This window comes from Stenella coeruleoalba (assembly GCF_951394435.1).
Source record: "Stenella coeruleoalba genome assembly, chromosome: 20".
Taxonomy (NCBI): domain Eukaryota; kingdom Metazoa; phylum Chordata; class Mammalia; order Artiodactyla; family Delphinidae; genus Stenella; species Stenella coeruleoalba.
This window is the reverse complement of record NC_137166.1, coordinates 16354342-16379654: the sequence shown is the minus strand read 5'-3', so window position 1 is coordinate 16379654 and position 25313 is coordinate 16354342. Positions and strand designations below refer to the sequence as shown.

At 44.1% G+C, this 25313-nt stretch overlaps 1 protein-coding gene across 10 annotated transcripts in view; it reads left to right on the top strand.

The window, feature by feature from the left end:
* The window catches only part of ZFHX3 (zinc finger homeobox 3), a gene marked incomplete at its 3' end in the record, with an annotated part of 1354624 nt that overhangs the window by 702306 nt on the left and 627005 nt on the right, over positions 1-25313 (top strand). Inside the window, exon 1 of one of the 10 annotated variants that reach the window (XM_079907060.1) lies at positions 15571-15653. The exons of the other annotated variants lie outside the window; for them this stretch is intronic. Of the gene's footprint in view, positions 1-15570; positions 15654-25313 lie in introns of those variants that run through there. 10 annotated transcript variants of the gene reach the window in all.

Sequence of the window (25313 nt, the reverse complement as noted above, 5' to 3'; positions counted from 1 at the left end):
GACACATGTATAATGACATTTATCCCTCATTATAATGTTATACACAGTACTTTTACTGCTCTAAAAATCTTTCGTGCTCTGCTTATTTATCTCTGGCCCCCTCCCCTGGCCACAGCTGAGATTTTTACTGTCTCCATAGGTTGGCCTTTTCCAGAATGTCATGTAGTTGGAATCACACAGAATGTAGATTTTCAGATTGATTTTTTTCACTTAATAATATGCGTCTAAGGTTCCTCAGTGTCTTTTCATGGCTTGATAACTTGTTTCTTTTTAGTGCTAAATAATATTTCATTGTCTGGATGTACCAGTTTAGCCATTCATCTACTGAAGGACATTTTGGTAGTTTCCAAGTTTTTGCAACTATGAATCAGCCTGCTGTAAACATCCGTGTATAGGTTTTTGTGTGAACATAAGTTTCCAGCTCATCTGGATAAACACAAAGGAGTGGGATTGCTGGGTCATATGGTAAGAATATGTTTTGTTTTGTAAGAAAACACCAAAGTGTCTTCCAAGGTGGCCATACCGTCTGTAGTCTCACCAGCAATGAATTAGACTTCCTGTTGCTCCACATCCTTGACAGCATTTGGTGTTATCAGTGTTCTGGATTTTGGCCATTCTAATAGGTGTGTAACAGCCTTGCATTGTTTTTATTTAAATTTCCCTGATGACATAAGATGTGGAGCGTCTTTTCATATTCGTATTTGCCATCTGTATATATTCTTTCACGAGGTGTCTGTTAAGGTTTTTGGCCCATTTTTTAATCAAATTGTTTGTTGTCTTACTGTTGAGTTTTAAGAGTTCTTTGTATATTTTGGTTAATAGTCCTTTATCAGATGTGTCTTTTCCAAATATTTTCTCCTGGTCTGTGGCTTGTCTTCTATAAAGCAGCACTTTTAAAATAGGTTCCTTATCTAAGAGAAAATCTCACTCTTCCCTCCCAGACTTGAGTTTGTGAAAAAGTGTCTGGCATGAAATTAAATCAAGTATACAATGAGTCTATGTAAACTAACCCCAAATGGCGGCAGTTTCCATCCTTTCTTTTATCTTTAAATATGTAATTTGCGTGATACCTGAAGTACCATAATTTTACTTTCTAAAGAAAGGCATCAGGATTTTTTGTTTCACTCCAAGGCCACTCCTAATAAACCTGCTTCTTTTCCTAGAAGGTTTTGCTTTGAAAATGAAATAGCCTTAATTCCTAGTAGTCTGTGAGCAGTACTACTTAAATATCTGAGTATGGTTTATTACTCAAATCATTTGTTAGTGGCAAGTAACTCCTGGTACAAAAAGTAGACCTAGGTGTAGGGGTACCACCTCACCCTTCTCTAGAAGGAGGACAGGGAATTGTTGGGGCTGCTTTCTGAACCCCTCAACCACTAAAGTCCCCAGGAAGAGAGACTCCGGTGAAATGAGAACAGCAAGAGTTAGACAGGTGACAGGTGACCAGGAAGAACTGGGGACAGAGAAAGGTGATCTCACTTGGAAGGTAGAAAAAGGAAAGGAAACAAATTTCAGTTGACCGAGGTACGAGCTCAGTGGTACATGATTTTGAAAGTAGGACACTTTATGAATGAGAATGAATAATAGGCCCAAAGAAGAGAGGAATGGAAAGGAGTTAAGAAGGAAGAAACAATTATTAAAAGAAAGGCAAGTAATAATTTTAAAATAAGTAAGATTTTAGAGAAATACAGAAAAAAGGATTCAAGAAAGACAAAATTGGGCTTCCCTGGTGGCGCAGTGGTTGAGAGTCCGCCTGCCGATGCAGGGGACACGGGTTCGTGCCCCGGTCCGGGAAGATCTCACATGCCGCGGAGCGGCTAGGCCCGTGAGCCATGGCCGCTGAGCCTGCGTGTCCGGAGCCTGTGCTCCGCAACAGGAGAGCCCACAACAGTGAGAGGCCTGCGTACCACAAAAAAATAAATAAATAAAAAATAAAAAAGAAAGAAAGAGAAAATTTATAGAAAATCTTAAAAAGAGACTGTTTAAATGTACATTTAATCTTAGATAAATGAAGAGGGAAAGAAATGGGTCTATAAACCCAATTATAATAACCAATAATGAAGGAAGTATCTTTTTTTCCAATGGAAACTTTTAATCTTCTAATTTATTGGTGGTTTGCCTGTTTGTCACAAATAATTGTTAGAGATACTGGAAAATTTTTTAGGCTTAAGATCAAGAAGGATGGGTCACTCTGAATCCTCTGGAATTCAGCAGGTTGCCTCTTTTTTCCTAAGAGGTTGATGGGTTTGAAATGTTTATACCTTTCTGCTTACTTAAAAGAGACTTGGGAAATTCACATTTTCCATTAGCAGACAATGAACACCACTTAGTGCCTTTGAGACTTTACTGGACTTTGCACAATCCCCTTGCCTTTGTTGCTTTGCCTCTTTCATGCCACAAATCTTGGTGCTTTTTGCTCTGTGACATCATGGCCACTGTTCTCTTTAGCTGGGAAGACATGTTAACCTTTCAATGGCAAAGTGGTCACCAAGTGTGCATCCTATGCTTTTCAGAGACCTCTTTGGACTCAGAAGTGAAGGCAGGCAATAGAGTTTTTCCCTAAAAAAAACAGCTTAAGATTAATTTAGGTTAGACAGATGGAAATTTTTTTCACGTGGCAAAGTCTGTTAGACATTCGAGTTTGTTATTGGAAGAGTTTGCTGTATCTCCCTCTGTGGAGGTCTTTAAAATTCTTGTCTCTGTTAAGTGGTTGACTAAATCTAGCCCCTCTAACTGTCCCTCTCTGCTGAGGCTGGTGTCAGCACATCTCCCCTCACTCCCCTGAATGGGAAATTTACAGTGATTTCTCCTCACAGAAGATTAGGGACCTGTGGATAAGGTGACTTCTAAGAATCAATCATTTGGCAAAAAGTAACTGAACAAGGCAATAAAAAAGGAACGACAGGAATAAAGACACAGACCTACTAGAGAATGGACTTGAGGATATGGGGAGGGAAAGGGTAAGCTGTGACAAAACGAGAGAGTGGCATGGACATATATACACTACCAAACGTAAAATAGCTAGCTAGTGGGAAGCAGCCACACAGCACAGGGAGATCAGCTTGGTGCTTTGTGACCACCTAGAGGGGTGGGATAGGGAGGGTGGGAGGGAGGGAGACGCAAGAGGGAAGAGATATGAGAACATATGTATATGTATAACTGATTCACTTTGTTATAAAGCAGAAACTAACACACCATTGTAAAGCAATTATACTCCAGTAAAGATGTAGAAAAAAAAAAAAAAGGAACGAATGGGGAAGTATCACAAGTAAATCCTAGAAGTATACTTCTTTCTTCGGAGAAATAAGAACCAACCACATGAAAAAGTAAATAGCATTTATAAACAATGTATGCTGAGTCTTAGATCAGTACTTTAAATAGTCAATTGAAAGATGATCTCGGTGACTAGAAATGATCAGTGTAGCAGACAGTCTAAGTGGCCTGCCCATATACCTTAAGCCATGCTGTCCAATAACGGCAACCACTGGCCACATGTGGCTGTTAAGCACATGAAATGTGGCTGGTTCTCACTGAGATATGCTCTACGTATAAAATGCATGCCAGCTTTCAAATAGTTATTACAAAAACATGTAAAATATCTCCGTAAATTGTTTATGTTAATTGCATGTTAAAATGATAATATTTGGGGTAATAGGTTGAATAAAAATATATTATTGAAGTGAATTTTGCCTGTTTCTTTTGACCTTTTAAAATGTGGCTACTAGAAAACTTAAAATTTACATGTGCAGGCTGCATTTGGGATTCACATTACATTTCTATTGGACAGCGCTGCTTAAACCTAAAGCATTTCAGGATCTACATCTCTGTACTGAGGGCTTCTTCTGCAGTTGTGATAGATGGACGTAATTGGGAATTATCATTCTTCCTCCTCTACAGTGGTCCTCAACCAGTAACTTTTAGGAGTTGTATAAATACCCCAGCTCCTTTACCTCACTGGTAAGATAGGTCTAAGGTGTATGTTTTGTACCATTTGCAGTATTTTCCCCACAGCTGTCCACTCCCTTGCTGATTTTCCTTGTTCTTCTCAAATAAACCATATACCCTTAGATTTCTTGCCTCACGTACTAAGATAACTAACCTAAACTCATGCAGTCGGGAGAAGGCTGTCGGGAGAAGGTGGATGAGATTTGCTAAAAATAGATGAGAAGGAACATTCATCTGTACATTTGTTCACCCATGAATTTTACTGATGAATGTAAAGACAGACATTGTGAAGGCAGAGATGGCCATGCCTGTTAGAGGAGCATGAGATGTAAGTACTTTTAGAGCAGAGGAGATGAGTGAGGGGCAGAGGTAGGCAAATACTGATGGTCTCAATTGCTTTGGAATTTTACAGGCCACAGAGAGCTTCTTATTGAAGGTGTTAGACGTTGGAATGACATAGTCACCACAGAGCTTTAGGGGGTGTTACTTTCACGGAAATATGGGGATGATATGAAGGGAAACTCTGAAAGAAAACAGCCCAAGTCAGCTTGTCAAGTTTGTTGTGAGATGATGAAGATCTCAACTGGAATGCTGGCACACAGAATTGAAAGGAATAATTACCTTAAATGAGTGTGGTGTTGTAGAGTTTATCAAGCATCTTCCTGTGCTGGATCTCATTTGCTCCACTATCAGCCCAGTGAAGTAAACAAATGCAGAGAAGCAGTGTGACGAAAGCTGTGACAGGGCTCGGTGCGTTACTGGAAAGGAACATATCAGAGATGAACGCCAAGGTGGGGAAGATAGTGATATCAGTGCTCTGTCCATCTGTCCATCCACTCAAATCATTCAACACGAGTTTACTGAGCACCTCCTGTGTGCCAGACTCTGCTCTGGGCCTTGGGAATAGAGTTGTGAGCAAATCAGACAAAGCCCCTTGCCCCGTTAGAGTTCATGTGATGAAAATCGGGGGTAGTGGAGGAAGGAGGAATTGTTTTGGGGAGAAGGTGATGGTTTTATTTTTGGATATATTGGCTCCAAGGTACAATTTTCAAATGAAAATGCCTAGTGGTCTACAGGTACTTTGAACAGAGAAACTGCTGAGCTGGAGGTATGCTGAACATTACCTGCAAAGAGGTGGCGTTTGAAATTTCTAATCACTACCCTATGGCAGCTACGTGTCATGTGTTAGAACATTCAAACACTGAAATTTGCATGCAGTGTAAAGAGAATACACTTTGGGTATTTGAATATTTTTTTGCAGGTGTGTGAGTGTGTGTATCTCTTGTGTATTGTCGGTTATATATGCATTTGTGTACACACACACATACACACACACACATTTTCCTTTCTAAACATGCAGTTCTGTGGACCTCAGCCCTGATTACAAAGGAGACCATGCTGCATAGCTTCCTCTGTACAGCCTCAGCTGCACAAGGTGATTTAATGCTGTTATCTTCTCTAGCAGTGATTGTACCTAGTATTAGGGTTTTGTGCGACTTGTTTAATGTTTCAAAATGTGTTCATATAGGTCGTGGCATTGAAAGACCCCATGGGTCAGTGTGTAAAGATGATTGTGAAGAGTTCGCAATAGAGGTGCTGACATGTTTTCTCCTGCTTTCTGTCTCTGAATGTAAATTTATATCATCAGGATTACTTAGCTCCAGGTTATATCCCATGAATGGCAAATGACCACTGGAAACAATGTGTTTGCATTTGCACAGAGAATGCAGTGTTTTGACTGACTCTACATCATCTTCCAGATGGGCTTGTTTGACTGATTTAGCCCATCAGTCCAGCCACACAATCATTCCGTTTAAACAGCTGGTCAGATGATCAAAATAGTTAGACATAGATACAGCTCAAAGAAATGTCTCCCATGTAGAGTCCCAGATTCCTCCATGACAGATTTTAAATGGTCCCAGATTCCCCTAGCCATAAATCATTTCAAGGGATTATTTTCCAGCGTCTTCTCCATTACATACTTCTAAAGAAACTATATCCTCAGATTCTCATATTTGTCCTCACTGTACTCACTCTCTCCTCCACCCTCCCCTCCCCTGCCTTCTCCTCCCCTCTCTTCTCCTCTCCCTTCCTTTGGCCTCTCCATCCTAGTTTAGCCCTATCTTATTGGCTTCAGACGTCCACTTCATCTTTGTTACCCAGGAATCTCTTTACATATTTGACTGGGTTATCATTAGCCAGTACATTCTGTTCCAATTTAATGTGCTTTGTCCTGTACATCCCAGAGCGCACAGAATTGGTAATTGGCAGCCTGGGAAGCTTAACAAAAAGACGATAGGACTTGCCAAGCCTCAATTGTGCTGCCCTTCTACATACACAAATCCGATTTAGGTCAATGAAATTTATGTAGATAAAGGCGTGGAAAGGGGGCCTTCAGAAAGCAGATTTCCTGGCCCGTATCAGATTCGAAGCCTTCTGGGAAGCAGCATGGAAAAGCCTCTGGAAACACTTGGGATACATACCTTGCAATGAATGTGCTAGAGTTCTCTTTATTTTTCTTTCTTTATTTTTTCAAAACACGAGTCATTTTGGTTTATGAGAAAAAAAAAGGAAATTGGAATACAATATCAAGATGGTAAAGATGACTAAGACCAGTTCAATTGTCATCATATTTTGTCCATCATCACATGTGTGGGGGAGAGAGAGAGAGGAAAGGCAGGGAGAGGAAAGCAGAGACAGCAACCTTCCTAAGACAGATCAGGAACATTGGCAGTTCAGCTCAGCTCATTCATTCGCTCATAACAATTTGATCAAGCCCGGTGGCCCACCCTCACCAACCTTTCATCTCTGACCTCCAGGCAGGGATAAGAGTGGCATCTAGTACTTAGGCAGAAGGTAGTCTTAGATCCGGGAGACCTTGGTTACTAAAGCAGATAGACGTTCAGCTTCTTTGAGCTTCATTTCATCACTTGCAAAACAGCGACAATCACACCTGTCTCACAGGGTTATTGATGATTAAATGAGATGACAGGTGCAAAGTTTGCTCTTAACCAATGTTGCTAGTATCCTTAGTGGAAGTATAGAATAATAATAATAAAAATAATATTTCAGTATATTCAATTCATATATAAAATGGTAATTGGTAATAGTAGGACGTCATTCATTGTGAAGAATAAATTTGAAAATAAGCATAAAAGGCTTAGCGTGGTATTTGGCCCATCACATACCATCAACAGATGGTAGCCAGTTCTAGTAGTAAGAGTAGTAATAGTAGTCACTTACCAAATACAGATTCATCCTTTGTTATGGGTGAAATATCACTTCCTCTGTGAAACCTTCCCTTCCAAGTCAACCTGTCCTGACTCTGCAGAAGCTGGCATATCTGAGGGTAGAAAATGGCTGATATTCCGCAGGGCAAACCCTCCTGCTTATTCATTGCCTCCCCTTTGGTGGGCACGAGCATAAGGTACACATGCTGTGTGCTCCCCCTCATGGGTATATCTGTATGTTCCTTTCTTAAATCTCCTTGTTGTCAGTATTCCAATCTTGCTCCTTCCAAGCTCCTGACTAACCAGGGTTTTGTCAATGCTCACGAGTCTTTGTATATCTTCTCTCAGACATTTCAAGTTCACCCCAAATCGATGACCAGGTGTGCTACTCAGGGCTCTGCCTTATGAGAGCATGACCCGTCACGACTGTCTTGTGGGCCACCCTCTGATAGTGAGGCTATCAGATCGTTTACAGTACACACCAACACACTGTGCCAGTGTATCTATGAACCAATCCCAAGGTCTTTCCTCCTCCATCAGCTAGTCATAGGGGAATCCCCCTACCATGAGGCAAATGGTGTGGGTTGAAGGTGGTGTCAGGGCAACAGATTTAGTTGACATGGGGACCTCGGCCACCTGTTCATGTAACTCTGGGCCTTGCCAGTCCTGACCCTAAAAATACCTACCAATTCCATTGTATGATGGAACATGCAGTGCCTGTCCAACCTCATGACTCAGTGAACCTATTAATACCCAGCTCATGAAGGGCAGCTCCAGTCACATAGTGACTTAGTGTCCCGTCATCAGACTCTCAGACACTACTAGGGCTCAGGTGCACACCAGGGACTGCTTTTTAAAGAGCTGTCCAGCTACCTTACCCAGCAGGACAACATGATTTTTAGGCATCTTCACTGATCTCTGATGGCCAGCTCAACTTTGCTGCCCATTACAATAATTATCACCAGCCTGCCTTGAATGGTTAAGTACCACTTTCTGACCTCTGAATCTTTCATACTCATCGACTTGGAGAACTCTGTTCTATGATGGCATTTCCTTTTGTCCATCCTGACCTATAGGGGACAGCCACCAATGAGAGATGTCAGTGCCCATCTCACTACTGTATTCCTTACTGACTCAGTGAAGCGAGTGTTCTCTGGGGCCTTCCCAGGCAACATAGTCAAGTAGTGGGTTCTGAAGTCTTAGATAATAAATCTATTCTAACATTACTACCTCTTGACCCTACTGACCCTTTCCCAAATACACTGCCAAGGCAGCCGTACTTCTCTACCCCATTTGCTATAGGCCATGACCATTCCCAAGCTTTTAGGAACTAACCCCAGCAAGTAGTGACTGGCTCCCGGTATCTTCACCAGATCACGATAGAGTCTTCTTATTTCATTAAATTCTTCTCTTCTCTGCTTTATTTTCCAACCCTCCTGTTCCAACATCCTTCAGATCCATTGTCATGAATGTTCCATATTCCACTATATTTGCCATGTCCTACTGTTCCTTCAGTGTGTAAGCTGTTTCATCCTGGAACAGGTACTTTATTTCCCCACTTGAGTCCTCCTGAGATCTATACCTGGTCGTCAGGCTGTAGGCAGTAAGGGGTGGTGAGAGTGAATCCTGAGGACCAGAAGCATGATCTTAAAAAGAAGCTGCCTCAGGTGAGCTCTTTGCAGGCGAGTCTAGGTGAGGGGAGACTACTCTCTTCCAGCAAAGGGGATGGGGCTGCCTCTGCCAACCTGAGAGCTTCAGGAGAGTCCAGTAATTCAAGGTCCTTAGGGTCATCCACCAGAATTACTGCACTTCAGGTTTCAAGGTTCAACTCTTTTTCTATCAGAGCCCTGATTTTGGCATAGGAGAGCTGTCGAGTCTATGTACTTAATCTCCTTTGTAGTTCTTCTATCCTCAAAATGTTATCTTTGATCTGATTTTCAGCTTGGTCTGCCATGTGACCACCGTGTACGATGAGGGTGTTGAAATGCTGCCATAGAGACCCCTGGGTTTCATAGCTGCCCTGGATTGATAGTGGTTTAACCTGAGTTTATCTTTTTTTTTTTTTTTGAAGGTTTCCAAAACAGTTAACGAAAGTCAAATACTCCATTATATTTGTAACAACCATTTCCCAAGGCCATGCAAATGTCACTGATACCACCCAATCTCATGGTTTGCCTTCTGCTTGCCCCCCTGCCAATGTACCACAGGTGAGAATATCAGCAGTTGCGATGCTACTACATGTCAGTGTTATCACCACTCCTCACAACAACTGCATCGGCCTGGGCTCCCCAGAAGGAAGACCAGGAGGGTTATTTGAAAGTGACCTGAAGGAGTAGAAATAAGTGGACTGTAGGAAAGATACATGGAATATGGGAAAGCCAGTATAAGGTGATTGTCGAGTTGGCCGCTGCTAGAAGCAATGGTGCTTAATGCCACCTGGAGCTTCTGAGGAATTTTTTGAGATGAGTCTCAGAGTTGTCTACCTGAGTTATAAAAGGTTGAAGAAACTTTCCATTAACTTCCATCCTCAGTTGGCCAATTTTGAGGTGGCCATACCTGAATGTTGAGTAAGCTCCTCCAGGTATCTCATTTTACAACGTCAGGGAAACATAAGGCAAAAGCCAAAGTTGTGACACACCTCCCAAGGCAAAAGTGCTGGTCAAAGATGTTTGTGCATAACTGGACATTACACTAATTGATGGAATAGATGGCGGCAGAGAAGATGTGAAGTGGTGCATGTGAGTTGCCCTGTACAAAATCCCACTGAGGTCTACCTGTAAGGGCCTTCCCAAACTCTCAGGTATTGACTGAGGGAGAAGTTGGCCAGGGTAAGTACCCTGGGTCCTGAATTTGCTCCTAGAGGAAGAGGTGAAGTCATCCTGATTTCTCTCCCTGACAAAGAGAAATCTGAGTTGCCATCTACATTTGCTCAGCTTGGCTACTGCCCAACTGCATGGGCTGCCATTCGCATCATCATAATGCAGATTGCTCCCCTGGGAGCTGCCCAGTACATCACCTGCACAGCAGTACATGGTGACTCTGGGTGATTTTCCTAATTTCAGAGTAAATCATCCAAAGGGAACAAAACAGAGTCTCCAGCCTTCAGATTTAGTTGGGCCCCACATAAACAGAATCCCATATGATTGAGCTTATAATTGTGGTCTGTATGAAACACTATGGGAAGACAGAATACAAGTGATGAATTACGTGGCATTCAGGTTGGGGCATTCATTCACCACAAATTTATTAACCATTTACTTGTCTAGCTGCTGGGGGTATAGTGGCAAACACAACAAACTCAGTCCTTGTTCTCATGGAGCTTATGCTCTAGTGGAGGAAAACGGATAATGAACAAACAAACAAGGCACATGTCAGACAGTGCTAAATGCTATGAGAAGAATTAAAATAGGACTAACTGACAGCAAGTGGCTAGTGACTTTAGAATTGTTGATAAAGAATGTCTTCTTAGGGGCTTCCCTGGTGGTGCAGTGGTTGAGAGTCCACCTGCCAATGCAGGGGACACAGGTTCGTGCCCCAGTCCGCGAAGATCCCACGTGCTGCAGAGCGGCTGGGCCCGTGAGCCTGTGCTCCTCAACGGGAGAGGCCACAACAGTGAGAGGCCCGCGTACCACAAAAAAAAAAAAAAAGAATGTCTTCTTAGAAAAGGTGATATTAGAGCCAATATCAGAATGGCAAGAAGGAACCAGCTATACGAAGCTCACAGAAAACAGCGCTCCAGGGAGTGGGGTCAACTAGCACAAAGATGTCTAAGAAATGCATTGGGCACACTTGAGAAAGGGAAAGAAAGCAAGACTGTCTAGACTGAGGTGGGAGTGGAAAGAAATGAAGTGGGAGAGGTAGTCAGAGCCCAGAGCATGCAGGACTATGCAGGGCAACTCCTACTTTAAATGGGTGTTGAAAAGACTGGCTGCTGGGGACTTCCCTGGTGGTCCAGTGGTTAGTTAAGACTCTGTGCTTCCACTGCAGGGGGCACGGGTTCAATCCCTGGTCGGGGAGCTATCATGTCGTTTACAAAACCAGAGTAATCTAGTTTTTAATGGATACGTAGGTGTTCTTCAGCTAGGGGAGGAGGAAGGGCATTTTAAAAAGAAGGGACAGAATTGACAAAGCCTAAATATGAAAACACTCCATTCTAGTAGCTACCATTGCGACCAACTTGTACCCATGAGAATCAAGGTCGAGAGCAAAGTAGCTATGCCAGAGAAGAGACCTTGAAAATGTCTAGTTAATTCTTGTCAGCTGTATGTGAGCATGTATTTCTCCATGAGACTGCACTTGCAATTGATTTGACACGTTGGCACTGTCCGTCAAAGAGTCGAAAAGGTGCCTTGAGTGTTCGTATTTGAGCCTTTGCACATTTGGCACTGGGGTGTCTTTTCCCCAGATTTATTCAAAAGACATCACAGACTTTCAGCCCACTTCTTATTTTGGGAGAAGCGTCCAAGCCACACAGCCTCCTCTGACAAAGGAGGAGAGAGACACACTGCTTCTATTTTTGCCATTTAAGGCCTAAGTCTCACTAAGCCACAGTTTTCATTCATGTCCGGACGATAAGGTACCATTGCATCTGTATCTTTCCAGTGTGCACTATATTCTTTCCGGACTGTGTTTTGCCTGTTTTTGATGATGACTTTTTGGACGATGGAGAATAAATTGAGTATGATTCAAGGTTGTCCAAAGTTCAGCTCACACTGTTTCCCTTAACTGGTTCCATGTGATAAAATGAAAGCTTTGTTTTTATGCTCTGCTCTGCCTAGCTCACATATGTGTAGTGACAGTCTTGAGGAGCTGCGTGTCTATGCTTGACGTGTAATACCCTTTCACCTGCGTGGAGTAGTCTGCAGTACTTTACTCAGGTCTTTTTCCCTGCAACATGCTTCCCCTCCCCCCCCTTTTAAAGATGTTTGAAGAAGAACAAAAAATAGCCCTCGCTAACTGATCTAACTTCTCTCCGTAAAATGTAGGCATTTACTCCAAAGCACTGAGAATTAAACTAAAGCTTAATGTTTCCACATGGCCTATTCTTACCCATTTCACAGATGGAAGACTTGAGGCCTAGGCAAAATAATTCAGCATATTAGAGGCAGAATGCGTTTACTAACCCCTCTGCGAGCCTTGATAAGATATCCTTAGGGTGCCATGTGGATTGTGATGGGTCTGGTTAGCTAATAGTATCCAGGGGCATTCGGGGAAAGTCACTCTATATCAAAAACCAAATTATCATCTTTAAGCATTTGCAGAAGGACTGCATATGTTACCCTTGCCTCCCTGTCTTGGTCCTGACATTTGTTGAACATCTATTATGTCTAAGTACTAATCTGATCACAAGCTTTTTAAACTTACTGTAATTATTCCATTTTATTGTTGGAGCTGAGGATTAGACAGGTTAGAAACTTGCCTGTAGTCTCACAAGTAGAAAGCAGCAGAGCTGAATTTCATGCTTATCCTCTGCCACTGAATCGATTCCTCTTTCTAGTGTGTCTGATGCTAGGGTATGCAATGGACTGTCTGGTTTAAAAAGTTCTAGGAGTCACTGCAGGGTGAGAGGTATTTTGTATTGAACTGAAAGGAATATGACCTTCGGCCCATAAACCTGGGATCTGCTGTGTGTAAGGTACCATTCTGGACCCTCTACACCACTTTCTTTTTCTATTTTATTCCCCTACCCTCTTTACTGATACAATTTCACTCTTTTCCCCTGAAAAGGAAACACCCAAATCGTGTTGCCCTCTAAAGGGAAAAAAAGCTGTAGGCCGATATTAGAACAAAAGGTTTGCTGAAAGTGAGAAGGGTGTTGAATCTGTCTCAAGAGTGTGGCTATAAAGCTGGAGAACCTAGATGCGAAGGGTGAAGTACTCCATGTGTAGGTCCGTAGAAGAGGCCAGGTCAGAACCCTTTAGGAAATGCTGAGCAGTCCGCATGGCACAGTTTAGAATGGATTTCTGGACACAAAATGCATATTATCGCCTTGGTTCAGCCAAGAAGAGGGCTCTCTGAGGCCGCATGCATATTAAAGTGTGTGATCTTGCCGTTCCTATGGGGAGATGATTTACAGGATCGTACAACCCGCTGCCTCCTATCAGCTTCTGGGACCCTGTGGTTGCCGTGGCTGCACGTGGGGACTCAGCTACCGAGTTAATGTCACCTACTGTGTAAAATTGCACCTCCACAGAAGGAGAAGCCTGATTGGTCTTAGTCAGGGCTATATATGGTGAAGGCTTAACTAGGAGAAAAGCCATCTGAACCCCCGTGGCTTCCAGTGAGGGGGGTGTCGGAGCCAGGCCTGACACAGAGACCTGCTTTGGTGTCATAGCGTAAGATAATTCTGGCTAAGATGCATGGACATTCTGTTAGCGGGTCTGTGTTAAACTTCAGAGCATTTCCTTAAGACTATGTGAACCTAAGAATGTGAGTATTCAACAGGAGAAGGGAATCTGGACACCAAGTCTACACGTCCATAATATGTTATCTATTTTACGGGGAACAGAGTTAGGAGGGTGTGGGGTGTGTAGAGAGAGGTGAGACAGAAAATAGGAGAGAACTTGTCCAGTAGATTTCTCAGGCATCCCTAAATATATGGGACAGGTCCAGGCAAAGTGGCACCTTGGAGGTTTTGCAACGAGTAGTTTTTCACAGAAAGATAGATACACTTACTATTAAAAGTCTTGGCATCTCAGATCAAATCAGACCCCCTTGCTTAGAAGGTTCTCTGCAAGATCTAGTCTGTAACAACACAGCTGTTGACCTGAGGCAAATCCTTGATCCACTGGGGTTTCTAATGTTTTCATCTGCAAAATGATGAAGTTTGAATGAGATGAAATTCAAGGCCCCTGGCTCCCTGACCCCCATCCTGCCATAATGCAAGCCCCTCAGCTTCCATATCCCGCATACACTGTCCCACTGTCCAGCAGGGTGCCTGACACATAGTAGGGACTCAGAAAACATTGAATGGAAGAGAAAACCTCTAGCGGCAGAGTTCCAGTCAATCCTTGTGCATCCAAAGGGGGAGATTCTTCTCCAATGAGTGCATTAGTGTTAATGCAGCCGTGCTCCTTGGTTCTGCTCTGCAGTTCCTCAAGCTTTCCATCGTGGGAACAGTGGCAGTACATTTAAAGGCAGGCAGGAGAGTCTCACAATGTCAGCTGGTGGGGGTAAAGTGGAAACAAAATCTAGGATTTAGAGATGACCAGGTGCAGCTACTAAGCGTTACAGCCTGAACAAGAAGTGAAGCTTTGGGCTCCCCTGGTGGCGCAGTGGTTGAGAGTCCACCTGCCGATGTCCGGGACATGGGTTCGTGACCCGGTCCGGGAGTATCCCACGTGCCGCGGAGCGGCTGTGCCCGTGAGCCATGGCCGCTGAGCCTGCGCGTCCGGAGCCTGTGCTCCGCGACGGGAGAGGCCACAGCAGTGAGAGGCCCGCGTACCGCAAAGATAAAAAGAAGTGAAGCTTCAAGGCTACTTTAGACTCACAGCCAAACAGACTGGACTCTCTCCGTTCTTATCTCGACTTCGAGGGCTTCTGGTTTTATTTACATGTATTTTTTGCCTTTTTTCCCCCTTCAGTGTGCTTCAGCTTTGGTTAATGCACAAGGGTGCCTGTTTAGTGAATGGGGTCCCTAGGAATAAGGAGACAGGTAGCCCCTTCACTTTGCAATCAAGCCAGATGTTAGAGTCCATCACTGAAAGGGGGGTGAGGGAAGAAACCAGTCAAAGAGAAAGTGACTGAGTGGTCCATACCCTGCCTACCATAACTGACATAAGCCTTCTTCAAGAGGTGAGACTTTTAAAAAAATTTATCTCCACTATCAGGTGGTGTACTGGCTGGCATCCTGCATTTAGACAGCAGAGCAGGGAGGATGTACATATATATTTATATTTATTGTATTTTTTCAAGCACATTCATCTGAAAAGGCTTGGGTTGATTAATATTTTCCGCTGTCCGGTAACCATGGCAATAGGGTCAGCAGATATAATACTTAATTTAATCTTCCAGCTGCCTCAGTGTGCTTCACCAGTGTCCCGAATAATAGAAAGCCTTTTGCCTCTCTCTCTCTCTCTCTCTTCCTCTCTCTCTCCCCCCTCGTATATTATTATCTTTGCCAGTGGCTCCCTCACATGACCCAACAGGAATACAGTTTTTTTTTTTCTCATTTCGTTTTGTATATGCACTTAAAATAAATTCCTATGTGATTCTGCCACCCGAGCCAGTTTCCCCTTCAACTCCCCAACCTCCCTCTTCCCCCTCCACCTCCACCCCCCGACTCCCCCCCGCAACACTCCAGCAGCCAATCTCCACGGAATGACAGGAAACGTGGGAAGATCCTGATAGCTTTCATAGCGACACCGTAAGGTTTATGAAACCCACTCCTCGGCCAAATGAACCCATGCGGACTCTCCTCCCCGCAGCAGGACCAGGTGATTGGCTGACAGGGCCTTGCTGGTCCGATTCGCTCTCCAGGTGGGTTAAGTGCGTTGCTTTGTCTTCATTTGGCCCATTTCCCTTGTGTCATATCTCTTTATTTTCTTTCTCTGTCCTTCCTCCTCCTTCCCTCTGATAATTATCTTTTTTTTTTTTTTTCTTAAGCTACCATGTTTTTGTACACATTCAGTATTTGGTTGGTTCTAGGAAAAAGGAGAAATTGGTTTTGAAACCTAGGTAGACTTTTGCGCAGGAGCAAATAAAGAAAAGGCAGTTTGGGGAGAGTAAAGGGGTTGCGGTTTGAGATGGTTACTTTTGTTTTTCCCGCTTTCCAAAAAGCTGATGTGAATTCTCTGATTTGAGTTCACTTGTTTCTGTCCTCCTTTGGTTTATCATTCTGTCACCGTTTATTCCACACCTATTAAAAGAAAACATTAAGATTAGAATAATACTTTCTTCCCAAAGCTGGGAGTGGGTGAGGGGAGATATTTGAAAAGGAGTGAGAGAGAGGGAAAAAAAAGGAGAGAATTGGTTGGAATATGGTTTATAAGAAAGCTGTAACATTTTTCCATTTCTGTTTATTAATCAGACTCTTCTCAATCCTGTCATTGACTCAGACAACAAGTATATTTTCCCATTTTTTGCACCCCCTCTACCTTTTGTTGTTGTTTTTAGAATAAAGAGCAATTTCCCGAGCAGAACAGTAATTTTTAAAAATGAAGAAATGAACAACTCTCACCCTTGTTTCTTCCTCTAAGGTGCATAAACCCCAGTTCATTCCTTCAGGAATTCTTAGTTTCCTTTTTGGAAGAAACAGGTCAAAAATACCATTTAAAAAATGCCGATTGTGCATCGTTGACTTTAGTCTGAAATTGGGCCAATTCTGTTGATTGAATTTCCCTGAATGGAGGACGCATCCCCCATCTTTCTCTGTAACGTGTTTCATGCAAATATGCATTCAGTCACTCTGCTCTTCAAGGGCAACTCCCCGTTCCTTTTTTCCCACTCCCCCATTCAGGAAAGGGTTCATCCAGTTAAATCGTAACATGGCCTGTAATTGACACGTTGGTAATCAGAAGTCACACGAGTCAGGTTGGAGCCTGGAGGAGAATGGATGTGCGGCTGTCAATCTCTTGAAGTAGGTGACACTGTGGAGCCACCACCAGGAGTGGACATGGGCAGTCAGTGCCTTTTGCAAACAGGTCTCATGTTAAGCCACAAGACGTATCTCAGGGAGGTCCTGTACCTGTGAACAGTTACGACTTGAAGTGAAAGGAAGCCTATGGTTGTCAATGTGTCCACGATCTCAGACATTCCCAGAGACAAAGCTACCTGTAGATTTACCCTGGGCTGCTAATGCTGTTTACCTAAGTGACCATGACATACAGATCCTGGAACGTGAGGCATGCAGACAGCTAAGTACGGATATAGAGAATAACACCTCTAGTTCATCACCATGGCTACCTCCCAGCTGATACTGTGAATATCCGCAGGCCATGTTCCTGTGGTGTGAATGCTGACTCCCATTTAGGTGCGCATCATCTAGCTCTGATTAGAGCCTCTCTTGAGAAAGCAGGAAAGGGGACCAACAGTTCTGAGTAAACGGCACAATGGGCTTGATCATCCCAGTCCGTGGAGCCGCGTAGTGAGGCATTATGAACACTGTTTGCCATCGTGTTGAACACTATTACGCTAGTGTATCAGGGAAGTGCTTTGGGGTTATAAGAAGCAAAGACGATCTGAGCTTACCTAAACTAAGAGAGTCCATTTTAATAATACTCAGAGAAATGAGAAGGAAAGGAAACCATTTCCTGAGCATGCACCTAAAGATCACAAAGAACTGGAACGTCACGTAGGGACATTCAGTAACTCTGGTGTTTAAACCCTCTGGTGGCTCAGCAGATCTAATATTCTTCATCTCATGGGGTTACTAGGGCATCCTGTCTCTCAGCAGATGTTGCCCATTGCTTCTACTCTAGCAAATCCATCTCAGACTTGGGGGTTCAAGAGATCTGCTCATCTCTTTCTCTGCTTCAGTTTCTCCTGTCTCTACTCACCTCCCCCAAGTTTTCTGCCTTCTTTCTGTGAGGTTCTCATCTTCTGCACCACCTACCTCTTGATAGGTCTGATTTCTACACTCCCCATGAGTAAGGGTCTGAGTGCTTTGAATCCCTGCAGCTTCTTAGGCCAGGCCATTTCATAGGCCACTGCCCCAATATCTATTATTGTCTTGGGATCAGTGGCCCATCTTTGACCCTTTTAACTGTGGTCAGTTATAAATGAGGCAGAATGACCCCTTCAAAAAGGGAACATGGGCATGGTGGGGCCCCTAGGTTTCTCAGCCTTTAACCATTAAATATGCCAGGCTCCTTGAGTCTGCAGTACCTTGCAGATCTTGTTGGCATTGGACACAAGGCTTTATCAAAGAAAACCAAGAAGGACTTCCCTAGTGGCGCAGTGGTTGAGAATCCGGCTGCCAATGGAGGGGACACAGGTTCGAGCCCTGCTCTGGGAAGATCCCACATGCCGCGGAGCAACTAAGCCCGTGAGCCACAACTACTGAGCCTGCACTGTAGAGCCCGTGAGCCACAACTACTGAAGCACATGCGCCTAGAGCCTGTGCTCTGCAACAAAGAGAAGCCACCGCAATGAGAAGCCCGCGCACCGCAATGAAGAGTAGGCCCTGCTCGCCACAACTAGAGAAAGCCCGCACACAGCAACGAAGACCCAATGCAGCCAAGAATAAAATAAAGAAATAAATAAATTAAAAAAAGAAAAAGAAAACCAAGAAAAGTGCATTTTCCAGCCTGCTTTCCTTAAAGGCCCTTTAGAAGTTCCCATTTATATTCAAAGTGGAATAACCATAGGTTTCTTGATCTATGGCCTTTTTTTGCCCGATCAGTGACTTTTAATGCTGTATCTTCAACCACTTTTCAGTGGGTTTACCTCCTAGTGGAAAGAAACAGAAAAAGAGATAACCCACTGGTTGTGGGAAGCACAGTTTATCAGAGTAAACAAATGGCTCTTTGTTTAAAAAAATCCTACATAACAGCAACCGGACCTTTTCTTTGTAGAACCTCTTCCCTGAGGCATAAGAAAAGCACTTGCAGTGGCTCCTCTTCTTCCTAAGGGAGAGAGGTTAGATATGGTCTGTCAGGCCAGGCATGGCTTCCAAACACGGGCACAGGCTCCCTCTCTGAACTTCCATCTTCCCCTCACAGCTGCTTTTCTTTTAGGTTTCTTTTAATTTTTCTAATTAATTTTGAGAGCTCTTTTGAGACATTTTCCATTTTGTTCACAGTTTGAGCCCTGCTCTGAGGTGTTCTCAATAAATGTCTTGGTGTCTTCAGCAAAATTCTTTCGGTGTAATGGATTCTTCGAAAGAGACGCACACTCCTGTTTCATTTAGATGCCCGATCTGATTGTCATTTTCAATCCAGCAATGGCTTTGATTATCAACAGTGACCTATAAGTCATAAGCACTCACAACACAGTTCAGAGAGGGAGGAGGGAGACTGCTGGTTAAAGGTTCCAGAATGAAGGAGCTCGTAAGTGATACAATTTCTTCTTGTGAGTTGCTGGGATAGCTTAAGAAAAGAACAGCTTATTTCATGCTGAAGGCAGGTCCATTCCAGAGTCTTAACTCGTGAGAGGTGTGTGTGGGGGGGGTGTGTTTAGGAGAGACGAAACATGGAACAATTTTAGTGTAGATTTTTGTGACCGTTGTATATTTTTCCTGTTTCCATATTTTCTTTTAATTGCTGAGATCACCTCTTAAAATATCTATAGTCTCCACTCGTCAAGTTCCTGTCTGGATGTTTGCAGACTTGGTTTAGTTGGTTCTAGCGTAAAGCTGTGCCTCTCTCGTGTTTTCTCATTAGGTGGATATTTGTACCATAACATGAGGGACTTAGAAGGCAGTTCAGCTGTTTTCCCAAATGTGTGACTTGGAAAGATCCAGTATTCCACAGTGTGAAAAACACAGATGTCCTCCTCCACTTCGGAGAAGGCCTGTCAGTCAGTTGCCACCTGTTCAGAGAGGGAACTGCCGAATGCAAAGTGGCAGCTTGTTACCATCTTCCCAAACTAGAGCCCCTCTCTCTAGCATGGCAGAGCCCAGGAACGCCCACGCGTGGGTGAGCCTGCAGCTCTGTTGGCTGTGACCCAACAGAGGAGGTCATGGGCACGAGGACTGGGAAGGTGCCTCTGAGTTTCTCCCGCAGGCCATGCAATTCTCTTTAGCTACCTGCTATTTGCAGGCTTCGTATCCTCCTACCTAGGATGCCAAATGAAGTCCTTATTGAAATGAACTAGTTCTGTGGTTTTGCCAGTCCCCTGCTCTCATAAGCACACAGCACATATTTTGGGGGTGGGTGGGTTACTCTTAGGGGTGAAAAGTGGTACCTGCTCCTTCCTTCTTGACTCCACCCTGTAGTGGAATCTTTCTGCACCATCCGGATCCATCCCCCAGTTTGAAAGAGAAGCATCAATTCCCCTGGCTGTTGGAAATATTGGGCAGCTCTCAACAGAGTCCTCTCTCTGGTAGCTGCGCCAGGTTAATAAACCCCCTTCCTCAGAGGCAGACCGCATCCCATTCTGGAGCTCCCGCTCCTCTAAGGCTTTGGTTTTATCTGCACCACAGTTTGACTTCTTCCTCGACCCAGTCCTTCCTTCACCCCAACAAGGGTGGTATTGTCCCACGCAGGTTCCTCAGTAAACTTCGTGCATGGAAATATCCCTCACAGAGTCTCCATACCTAAGACCCATTCCCAGTAAGACCTTCAGTGTGGTGCCCTGGAGGCAACTCCAGGCATTGCCAGACAGCCCTGAAACCTGAGAGACATGGTCTGATGTGCTCGGTACCCACTCACCCAGCAGTTATTCCTTGAGCTAGTTTGCGGGTCTACCATGACTACCACATTGCATGAAAGTGCCCATCCTTTAAAAAGATGGTGTAGCCATCATCTTTTCTGTAAAGGAATCCCTTCTTCAACTGTTCAGGGGTTCAAGTTGCAAATCTTTCAGAAAGTGACTATTTTCACTTTTCTTTTGATGTGTGCATACTTACAGTAGAGAGTGCAGATCTTGAGTGTGCAGCTCACAGGTTTATTTTTACATATATACATACTCATGTAACCAAACCCACGTCAATATGTCAAACATGTCCGGCGCCCAGAAAGCTCCCTCATGCCCCCAGCCAGTCCCTCCACGAAAGGCCAATACTGTTCCAAACTCTAACCACCTAAATTAATTTTAAAACGATGACTTTGTGCATTTTGAGTTTCTCTCTTTCATTGACGGTCTTCAAAATTTGGTCAGTGCTGGTGGCGGAGTCCCCATTTCTGTTACGCATTTAAAAGGCAATAAAAACATTTAGAAAGCAGCATGCAGAAGGGAAAAACTCACCACTCAGTATTTATATGAAGCACTTAAAAGTATAAGCAGTCACGTTGTTCATATTGTGCACAAGTATAACCAAACAGGCATTTATAGTTTGCAGACAGATGGTTGCAAAACACTGTACAGCCAAGTTGTCATATTATTTTAGCTTAGCCACCAGGATGGTTAGTTTGGAGTTGGAGGGGTTATTAGGCTGGGGTTTTGAAGTTAAATTGGGATTTAACAGTTTAAGGTCTGGCTACATTGCCAAAGGAGTCATACATTTTGTAAGGTATCACCTTATATTTCTGATAATCTTTTTCTCCCCAGTGCTGTTGAAGGTCCCCTCCCTGTTTCTAACTGTATCCTTTGGGGTGTTTCAACCTTCAGTCCCACTGTTTGCAGTGCTGCTGCCAGGATTCCCAGAGAGTTTCAAGTTGCATTTATTGAGGTCCACAGTTGAGGCTTGCTTTCTCCATGGGGAAGAGGAAATAAAAGGACTGTGTAATAAATGTGGCTGCAGTGAATTTGTCAGACAGTCTTCAAGTGGCTGAAGATGGGGTGAAGCAGATTTGTATCTTGCTCCGTGTGTGCACGCTGACCACCGGGAGTTGGTGGTCCAGTCTCCAAGCTTTCCCCCCCTGAATCAGTCAGGTCCCAGCCAGGAAAAGAGAGCCAACGTTGTTGATACGGGGAATTCAATATGGGATCTAGATTGAAAGGTGCTGGAAGGACATGGAGAGGCAACCCAGAGATTAGCACTAGCAGGAAGCTGTTACTAACCCTAGCCTAGAGGAACAAAGAGAGGAGATGGTGGTACAGAGCCCAGGGACCTGGAGAATCTGAAGGAACGAGAATCACAAGAGGGCTGTCTGGCAGAGAAGCAGCAACTTCCACTGGGGCCACTCAAGGCAGAGGCAACGGGAGAGGGGAAGTTGGAGAAATACCTGGCTTCTCCCTTACTCCCAACCTCCGGGCTCCTGCCAAAGCCTCCCTTTGGCTGACCCCAACCAGAAGCCATTTGGCAAGGGAGCTCTTGGGAAATGGAGTTTACACAGGACTGCGCTCTGGAATATGGAGCAGGAAGGGAGGGTTTGGATTTGAGAGCAAAGAGGCCAATGACCAGCGCACCCCCTTTCCCATCCCTCATTAACTGATGAAGAGAAACCCTTCCTACCACTTCAGTGTAGAACTACATTTTAGGATGTGTTTCTAAGGAAAGAGAAAGGCTGCACATTTAGTGCCTTTGTTTTCAGGGCCTGGGGACTACCAGCTGGAGGCTGTGCTAAGGGGCTCTGTTTCTTGCTCTTTGGGAGCTTACAGATGCAGCGCCTTACTTTAGATTTACAAGCGATCGCAGTTTCATAAATCAGCGATGTGCGCTCCCCGTGTGAGAGTCTGCAAATTCTAAACTAATACGTCGTTCTCTTTCTGTCTAGCATCATATTTATGTTAAGGCCGCATAAATCGTGCTGTCCATTTCGGCAGCACGGCCACAATGAAAAGTGATATAACTAGCAATAAGAAAGAATGGGAATTAAAATGCAAGAAAACAAAATGAAGTAAAAATTCATGTGACCCGCGAGTTAAGGCCACTTATTCCAGAAATGTGCATTGATTAGGGGGAAGGAAATCCAATATTCAGTCTGCATTTAGCCACTTGGCTGCTAAGCCATTCAACCTGTTCTCTTGCCGTGTCAAGGCCCTGCGGAATGTTGCTGGATCCTAGGTGGTGGTGTAAGCTTCTGAGCCTTAATGTCTCTTCGGGGGCAAACTTTCCAGAGGGATCTTAGGGGCCAGTGTATTGAGGAGGAATTGCAAGGGCAAAACTGGGACCAAATTTCCCATCGGCAGGTGAAGACAGAGATGGAACTCAGGGAGGCACTGCTGAGGCTTGAGTCATGAAATCCACTGTTTCCTGCCTAGCTTAGCAGACCAGAGCAAGGTGGATTTCTGCTGCTCCATTTTAGCAGAAGCATTTTTGCCACACAGATTTCAGCGTGTTTTATGGGCACAGATTTCTTCCCTTCATATCAGACTCCTAGAAGGTGTGAAGGTACCAGAGCTAAAGAGCAAGGCTGCTGAGTGAGTGGTTCCCTTGGCTGGTAGAGGGCAGTGATTTCAAAGAGAGCCCAACCTTAGACACAGCATCTTCCTTTCCTTTAGGGGTATTTGCTTTTCAAGTTTGTTTATTACATTTGAAAACCAACCGGAATATCAGCTTATGCATTAGACCAAGGAATAAAAGGTAGTATTTTAACATGCTAAAGGAATTCTGCCAGCCAGTCCTAAGTATCAATCCATCGCAATTATTAGAAACAATGTATTCTGCAGTGGTAAAGAGATACAGCCAATATGCAGACACACACTAAATAAATTCCCTCTTAGATTGGCTGTTTCCTCCCCCGCCCAGGCCAATGCAGAAACTGTTTGTACAAAAGAGAAACGTGGAGAGAGGTGGAACACAACACACATTTTTTTTTTCTGTTTTCAGTTGTTCCTCTGTCTCCAAGTAGAGCTTATATTGGCGCCCCGGTTTCCCTCTTAAAAACACAGATTGGCGCTGGATCTGGGGGTTTGCTGTGTACAGAATGATTATAATACTCATGATGACATGTAAGCATCAACTAAAACAGCCACTGGGGAGAAAGAAACGTGGGATGGGTTGAAGAGGTAAATTGATTCAACCCAGAAAACGGACCTCACCGTCACCGATACGTTTATGCACGTATAGATGGCCACTTTTGTTTCCATTTGCTTTCCTTTCCTTTCCAGCCATATCTTCCTTAGTAGAGAGAAGACTGGAGGCACCCCCTCTTTCCTGTAGCCATTTGCTTTACATAAGCCAGCTAGCAAACCTCTCTGTTCATATTGATGTAGACATTACCACAAATCGCCACTTAGGGACCTGAACGAATTGACTAACTGGTTTCAGATCCAATACACATAACTTGATCAGACACAGAGTTTAAGTACACTTGCAGGCGTGCCAACTGCACCTACCGGGAAGTGACTCTTTGGCTGCCAGTTTAAAGAAGCCCTAAGGGAAACCCAGGAGGAAGGCACGCAGACCTATGGGTGAGGCAGCAAGTCTGGAGGTTTCCAGAAGAACAGCCCAAGGTGGAAAGAAATAAGGCATTCTGGGCAGGAAGCAAGGCAATTTCAAAAGCCACATGGACACTTCAGTCCAGGGTGCACTTGATACAACCTTCATTAATTTGGCTTTTTATCCTCCCTTCCAGTGGCTCTGAGGTCTGGGAGATTGAGTGTCAGATGACATGGGAGATGACTGAATTCAGATCACAGAAATCTCAGCTGGTCAAGGGTCAGCTGCGTGTACATCTGCCCATCAGGCTGCCAGGAATCCAGGAACAATGGCTTTTGAGTTAATTGTCTTCTCAGTAGCCAGGAAATTACCTGGGTAGAAATGGGCAAAGGCCTTGGGAAGAATGAACAGCACTGACCCTGGAGGTCAGGGCTGGTGTGTGGTGTGGCCGGGGGTGAGGACCACGGGAGCCTGTTCTTCCCAAGCGCAGTGGGCCAGCCCAGCCCTGATTAAGTCGCCAGCTGTGCCGGAAGCCCTCACTTGTTTCTGCCCCAATCTGTTATTGCCTAACTGGTTCTCACTCCTTTGGGGTGTAAGTTTTTGTTTTCTCCAGTCACCTGGAGAGTGGGAATGCTGCTTTTCTGTGACACGAAGCTTTCCCTTGGAATATTATGCGATAGAATTTACAAGGTGGGATGTGCAAGTGGAGGGATGGGTTGGACTTGTAGCCATGGAAGTTTCTGGAAAAAAGAATAAGTGAGATGAATCTGTCAGTTCAACTGAGGTGCATGAATCTGAGTGCACATATGTGTGTATTGGGGAGGGGGCAATATTGATAATGGTGACCCAGATAAGATCCTGGCAAGACAAGAATGTAGAGTCTATTAGAAGCAGATGAGGCTAACAGCTGCAAAACAATAGGTGACTCCAAAGAAAGGCTCCAAGTTAGAACACAACAGAGAGAAGAGGTTATCGCAGGGAGAGAAGCAGCTATGGGTATATTTCAAGAAGAAGGATTGTATTCGAGCAAGAAGCCCTTAAAATTTGAAAGAATAATCCTGGTTTAGATAGAGAAGAAATATTTGTTATTTCACTCACTATTATGTATTTAGATTATTATATGTATATTTAATATTTCATTTATTTTTTTATTCATTTGTTTAGTGTGTACAATGTCTGCATTGTGTCCCATTGTCGTTACAGTGGGACACAATACAGACATGGCTGGTGACCAAGTAGAGTTTACAGCTTCACAACAGTTGTCTAGAAGCAGA